The following is a 6606-nucleotide window of genomic DNA, read 5'->3' on the forward strand; positions in this document are numbered from 1 at the left end:
TTTCTTGCACTAGGGATAGGCTAGGTTTAGGATTTTTTTATTTTAACTTTAATTTTTATTTATTTATTTTATTTTATTTCTTTTCTGAACTAGGGATACGATAGGCTTAGAAGTTTTCATTTTACTTAATTTTATTATTTTGTTTTATTTATTTTATTTTTTCTGCACTAGACTTAGAATTTTATTTTACTTTACGTTATTTGTATTTTATTTTATTTTCTATTTTATGCACTAGGGATAGGAAAGGCATAGGATGTTTTCATTTTGCACTAGGGATAGGATAGGCTTAGGACTTTTTTGTTATTTACTGTTATTCTACTTCCTTTTTTCCACACTATAAGACAAAGCAACCTTCAGTGGTCGGTTGCCGACAATATAGCCATTCATTAATGATACAGCTATAACGGCATCATTAATCGAGGAATATGAAACAAATCCATAACCCCTGCTCCGGCTGTTGTACATCATTACCTTTGCGCTGGTCACATACCCAAACGCAGAAAACAGGGAGCATAGCTCCTCACTGCGCAAGCTGTATGGCAGATTTGATATATAAAGACCGTAGTCTTTCTTTTGACAGGATTTGGAACTGACATTTTGATCTACCCGCCATTCCTTGTAGGGGTTGTGATGGCTTATAGAAACTAGATGGTCATTTAGCAGCATACCATCTAGTTTCTTAATTGCCAGTTCAGCAGCCTCGAGTGTGGCATAATGGACAAACCCATAGCCTTTAGGTTGACCATTACTGTCGCACACCACTCGGCTGGAAAGAACTTCCCCAAAGCAGGAGAAAGTGTCATATAGAGCAAGGTCATCGATGTCTTTTGCTAAGCCCTTAATAATTATATTACCAATTCCACTTTTTCTCAAAGTGGAATCGTGTTGAGCCCACATGACGCACATCGGTTTGCCCAAGAGCTCAGAAAAAAATCAAATTACGTAGGGCATTTTCTGCGTTGTAGTAGTGTGCGAAAGTCACAAAGCCAAAGCCACGAGAGAGGTTGGTTGCTCTGTCTCTGCACACTTGCACAAAACAGATTGGCCCAAATGGGAGGAAGGTTGAAAGCAGCACCTGTTCGGTTACATGTGGGTGCAGATTACCCACAAACAAAGGGCCCGACTGGTCTCTTTCAACTTTAACCTCACCTGAACTGCAGGACGTAGTCATTTTGACTGTCTCTGAAATAGGATTTTTGTCAGGAAGGTCTTGGTCTAAAGCAAACCCCTGTGTGGAACTCACAATGGCTGGTTTTTCACAAATGTTGTTGTCTTTCTTTTCACAGCATTTGGAATTGCCATTTTGATCTGCCTGGCGTTCATTATAGGGCTTGTAATGTCTTATAGAAACTAGATGATCATTTAGTAGCATACCATCTAGTTTCTTAATTGCCAATTCAGCAGCCTCGCATGTGGCATAATGGACAAACCCATAACCTTTAGGTTGACCATTACTGTCGCACACCACTCGGCTGGAAAGAACTTCCCCAAAACAGGAGAAAGTGTCATATAGGGCAAGGTCATCGATGTCTCTTGCTAAGCCCTTAATAATTATATTGCCAATTCCACTTTTTCTCAAAGTGGAATCGTGTTGAGCCCACATTATACGCATTGGTTTGCCCAATAGCTCAGAAAAAATCAAAGTATCTCTGGCGTTTTCTGCGTTGTGATGGTGTGCAAAAGTAACAAAGCCAAACCCACGAGAAAGGTTGGTTGCTTTGTCTCTGCACACTTGCACAAAACAGATTGGCCCAAATGGGAGGAAAGTTGAAAGCAGCACCTGTTCGGTTACATTTGGGTGCAGATTATTTACAAATAAAGGACCCGACTGGTCTCTTTCAACTTTAACCTCACCTGATTCGTTGAACGTGGTCATTTTGACTGTCTCTGAAGGATGAATTTTGTCAGAAAGCTCTTGGTCAAAAGCAAAACACTGTGTGGAACTCACAATGGCTGAGCACATATCGCAAAAGCTGAGTAAAAATCGTGTCGCAACTGTAGTATCTGCAAAGGAACGCCTCAGTCAGATGCTTCAGTCATAAATGATTTAGAATTCTACAGCTCAGCTTCTCTTTTATGTGGAACATTCTAACATTCCAAATTAGTCATGTGAATCCTCTGAGTGACATTCCTTAACAGCAATACACAATTAAAGCTGTTTTTCATCAAATATTAACATTTTATTGTATTTCAGCTTTATTTTTATTGCAAAAAAAAAACATTTTTAAAAACAAACACCCTCTTTGAGCACCAGTGTAATCACATTACACTGACACTGACCATAAGTAAATGGCATACGAGCAGTATTTATCAAAAAGATACTCAAAAAGATTAAACATTAATTAATATTTTAACATTTGTATGATTATTTCAAAATTTGTTTGATTTTTAGGTTTTTAGATTTGTGACTCTGGACAACAAAACCAGTCATAAGTGTAAATTTTTCGAAATTGAGGTTTATACGTCATCTGAAAGCTGAATAAACATGCTTTCCATTGATGTATGGTTGTTATGATATGACATTATTTGGCCAAGATACAACTATTTGAAAATCTGGAATCTGAGGGTGCAGAAAAAAATCTAAATATTGAGAAAATCACCTTTAAAGTTGTCCAAATAAAGTTCTTAGCAATGCATATTACTAATCAAAAATTAAGTTTTGATATATTTACAGTAGGAAAAATGTATAAAATATTTTCATGGAACATGATCTTTACTTAATATCCTAATGATTTTTGGAATAAAAGAAAAATCGATAATTTTGACCCATACAATGTATTTTTGGCTATTGCTACAAATATACCCGTACTACTTACGACATTTGAAACACATTTGGAAAATGCCTCCTTGTGTATTTCTGTATAAACTATTTCTTTAACGAATGTTGCATGAGGTTACTATTAACACAATATGGCCAATCACACTAGAAAAATTTACACTGATTTAAACATTAAAATGCAATTCTTACCTGCCTCTCTTCTCTATTTGCTTCATAAGGTCGCTGGTATCTCTGCCTCCTTGGTTGTCTCTTTGAATCAGTTGAGAAATAATGTCTGACTGAGTGGATTTTTCATCACTGAAATAGAAGACGAAGCAAGTTTAGTGACTGACATGAGAAATCATTGATTTTACTATGCTTATTTTAGGAGGGAATCTCACTAGTTAGCATCTTGGAGGTTGTCAGGTGACGGACAGCGGGGAAAAAGTGATTTTTCCACTTGTTCCTCCACAGTCCTGTCAGGATGCTTCAACTAAAGAAAAGCAACAACACCATTATGATCAGTTTATCATTCCAAAACGCTTATGCCCAACTCATCATAAATCCATCATGCATATATATTTATACACTGACTCCAGTCTTTTTGACAGCTTTTAAATGGTATAGTGTATGTTACAAAATCTTTTTATTTCAGATAAATGCTGATCTTTGGGTCTTTCTATTCATCAAAGAATCCTGAAAAAAATTACTCAATTGTATATTTTGAGTTTAAATATTTCAAAATATTTTAATACTTTTAAATATTAATAATAATCATAATCATAATAATAAATGTTCCTTGAACAGCAAATCAGCATATTAGAACGATGTCTGAAGGATCACTGGACTCTGAAAAGAGTGTAGTAATGATGCTGAAAATTTAGCTTTGATCACAGGAATAAATTAAATTTAACAATATATAGAAAAATAGAAAAGAGTTATTTTAAATATGTTAAAATGTTACTGTTTTTGCTGTACTTTGAATCAAATAAATGCAGGCTTGGTGAGCGGAAGAGAATTATTTTCAAAAACTTTTGACTGGTAGTGTAGTTAAGTAATATCACTGACCTGATGAGAGTATCCATAGCCAAATGATCCATATGTTATGGCCATCTCGACATCTAACTTGCAAACAACCTACAATCAACCAGAAAATTATATTTATACATTATCTTAGGATAAATCTGAAAACCTGTTATGAAATATGTACCAATTATATATTTCTGATTTATACTTTTCATTTATTTTCTTTTATTTTGGTTAATTAAATGTTGATTGCTAGAAAATACTTTTGATACTAGGCTTGCAAAGCCTAAAAAATAAGTAAAACAATAAAAAGATACATAGTCTATATTTATTTGACATTCTTAAGTTGATAATTAACATTTTCTGAAGGTTTAGCAAAACATTAAGGTGCATTTAGAACACACACACAAAACAATAAACCTGGTAGTTACCTGCTTATTGAGCATCACATCAAACTGGTGAGTGACAATGGGTTCCTGAAGAAAGATAATCTCAGCATTATTCGACAAAAAAATCATCAAAAGGTTTGAGGATTTGTACCAAAAAACTACACTGTATTCAGTGCACAACCATACATTGAGAACTTTCAATATGTTGAAGAAAGTACTGCCCATGGGTTTAGGATCTCTTGCAGCTGGCTCAAAGAAAAGAAGCTCCACCATCATTTGATTGGGATTCACAGCACTGGAACTCTGCTCAGGTATCTGAAAAAACAGACACAAAACACATAAAGCTGGATGAAAATGCATAAGCATGTCACACTAACACAATTTTAGAGAACTGAGTAATGTCTGAATATCATTTTTTCTGTGTTTTGGATTAAACTCTTGTTCATGAATGAAACTTGATATATAATATTAACATTATTGTGCAATACAGATATCCTTTAACATCAGAACACATAAATTCAGTGAACACATCAGAAACCCTGCACTCTATGGAGATACAGAGTACAATTCAACAACTGAGAGTGGTGACAAACCTGGATGGAGAAGTATTTCCACTCCTCAAAGCAAAGTGAGAAATCTGCTTTGCCTCCTCTAGCATCTTTGCTGCTTTGAAGCTTGGTGCATTTTTCCTTTCCACTAACAGATATCCTGAGAAAAAACTGAAAGTCTTTTGTGTAGGATGGATTAGTGATCAAGGAAAATTAAAAGGTTCAGTGTAAATAAATATTACATTTTTACATGCTATTTTGAGATGCCGAAAATATAAGGATACAGATGTTTGGAAACAATTTACAATCCTTTATATGTATAGTCAGAACCCCTGTCTGAAAGAAAAAGCATTGTAGACAGATATTGTACACTACTTTAGGAAAAGGGCCACGAGATAAGGATATGTAAACAATGTGGTTTTTACTGTTGGTATACTTGGAGAAATATCATATATAATAATTATATACCAGCAGTAAAATCAAACTACATTGTTTACATAGTCAATGTTGCTCAAAAATGAACGTACTATAGATGTCTTGCTGCACTTTAGTTAAGTTATATAGGTATATGCCAAATACTTCTGACTGCATGTACTGTATATATGTATGCATGTACACTACCAGTTAAACATTGGGACATTCCTCGTTATTACAATTTACATATTTTAGAGTAGCCTAAATCTAATCAAAACTACATTATGGAGTTTATAGGGAAAAAAACAATCAGTCTGTCTATCTGTTTTTCTATAAATACTGACTGGCACTTCATGAGGCACCAGCATGTCCACATTGTCCTCAGTCTCCTCTGTCGTCTCTTCATTCTCATTCTTTGAGACTCTGCTGTAAGTCTGTAAGTAAGGAAACCAGTGTGGGGTAAGAAAAAAATCAATCAAGTAACAAACAAATCTGACACACAGGTTGAGTAAATCTATTAAAAGTAACTCTAATATGATCATTTTTATTTCCTGAATGAAAATACCAGACACTTTGCACAAATAGCAAACAACAATAGGTTCCGAAACTCTTCGAAAAATAAAAACAGCTTTGCTACACAACTGAATTAAATGTCAAATGACGTTGTATGATTTTAATGGTACAGCTAAGAAGGTCAAGACCTTTAAAAACATAGACATACTATACAGACAAACTATAACTTATTTTAATTAAAGAAACCGATCTCAAACAAAGTCCCTTTGTCTATGAAATAACGTATTTTGCAATGACGTCATCGCTGTCAGTTAGATTTTAAACGTCGAGGGCTATGCTATGTATTTTCAAGCTAAAATTTACCAAAAGCAAGAGCATATAACACAGTTAAGCGTAAATTGTCGACTACCAAAATACCCGAAATCCTTTACACTGCAATAAACTGACAGATACAAACATGAACTTTTATCTAAACAGACTTCACCATTTGCCTGGTTTCATCGTTCGTTGCGCTGCCTCCGTGTTCATCCATCTGGCGGTTTCACAGGAAATTTACAATTAGTCAAATCTTTTTACTGGTCCCTGGCTATGCTATTTGTCAGTTGTTGTATTATAACTGTCCTGTTGAAAGTTTATTACGGTCAAAATTAAATTAATTTATTCTAAATCAAGTTATCCGGCCAATGAGAGTACGTGTGGGCGGGGCGATACGTGTAGCCCCGCCCATTCTAAAAGTCGTGGCCAAAAATCTCTCAGTAACTGCAGTTATGTTTTGTACTAGACACAGCTGTGTCAAAATAATAGCAATATTTTGAAAAACTATTTTGGAGAAAATTATTACCATACATGAGCTGTTAACATGAAAACCCATATAACTACTTTAAAAGACTACACAAGACTTATAATCATGATATAAATTTGTATCTTTATCTACGGACCATCATGACAGAAGACACAC

The 6606-nt window shown here is 34.7% G+C and overlaps 1 long non-coding RNA gene across 1 annotated transcript; it reads right to left on the bottom strand.

Annotated features, from left to right (window-relative positions):
* Positions 1–5005: 5005 nt before the first annotated feature.
* LOC127166569 (uncharacterized) lies at positions 5006–6256 on the bottom strand. Its single transcript, XR_007827919.1, has 3 exons — positions 6133–6256; positions 5480–5569; positions 5006–5057 (listed from the first exon to the last, which is right to left on the bottom strand). It is a non-coding gene; the product is annotated as an uncharacterized LOC127166569 (long non-coding RNA).
* Between the last annotated feature and the right edge of the window lie 350 nt (positions 6257–6606).

Source organism: Labeo rohita, chromosome 6, assembly GCF_022985175.1.
Source record: "Labeo rohita strain BAU-BD-2019 chromosome 6, IGBB_LRoh.1.0, whole genome shotgun sequence".
NCBI classification, from domain to species: domain Eukaryota; kingdom Metazoa; phylum Chordata; class Actinopteri; order Cypriniformes; family Cyprinidae; genus Labeo; species Labeo rohita.